At 41.8% G+C, this 859-nt stretch overlaps 1 pseudogene; it reads left to right on the forward strand.

Annotated features, from left to right (window-relative positions):
• The first annotated feature begins 255 nt into the window (after window positions 1-255).
• On the forward strand, window positions 256-592 carry LOC118636667 (annotated as a pseudogene).
• Window positions 593-859: the final 267 nt, after the last annotated feature.

The following is an 859-nucleotide window of genomic DNA, read 5'->3' on the forward strand; positions in this document are numbered from 1 at the left end:
ATCCCAATAAACAAAAGCCGGGATTGCTTCATAGGTAAATTCTTCCAAAGATTTAAAGAAGAATCAATGCCAGTCCTTCTCAAACTCTTCCAAAAAATCAAAGAGAGAGGAACGCTTTCTTACTCATATTATGAGGCCAGCATTATCCTGATATCAAAGACAGACAGACATCACAAGAAAACTACAGACCAATATTTCTGATAAATATAGATAGAAAAATTCTCAAGAGTATATACTTAAATGTGGACAGGCACTATGGCGGCCTAAGAGCAGGTACAAAAGGGGCTCTTGAAGCTGAAAGGCTTGCAGATTAGGGCATGACCAAGTGGAAAAGGGAAATGAAAGACAAAGACAAGGTGAAACTCCTGGAAGCCATGGGAATGAGCCAAATAAATGACGAGAAGAAACCATGGAACCTGGACAAGTGGACCCAGGCCCAGGAGACATTTGAGAAGGTACAGGAGAAGCATCAAATGAAAAGGATCCTGAAGAAAACCTCCAAACCCAGAAGCAGAGAGTGGACAACTTCAACAGACATCTGGATACAATCATGGAGCACTATGACATTCCCAAAGTCAGCTTGATGAAGTAACCTCCTCACCCACGGTATGGAGTGGCACCAAGGGGAAATGGAAGGCCAGGCTGGGGTTATGTTTGGTGACTTTGGTATTGTCAATAAACATTCTTTTATACATAACCTTATGTATTCTGATGAGACAGGGCTTCTCAAAGCAGTGTGCCCTCATTCTGGAATGTGATTAAAGTAAGACTATCTTTTTACTCTATTTTAGTTTCTCAGTAGCACATTGAAGATGAATTTCTTGCCCTGGCCGTTTTGGCTCAGTGGTTAGAGCGTCGG

This window comes from Molossus molossus, unplaced genomic scaffold (genome assembly GCF_014108415.1).
Source record: "Molossus molossus isolate mMolMol1 unplaced genomic scaffold, mMolMol1.p scaffold_m16_p_2, whole genome shotgun sequence".
In the NCBI taxonomy this organism is placed as follows: domain Eukaryota; kingdom Metazoa; phylum Chordata; class Mammalia; order Chiroptera; family Molossidae; genus Molossus; species Molossus molossus.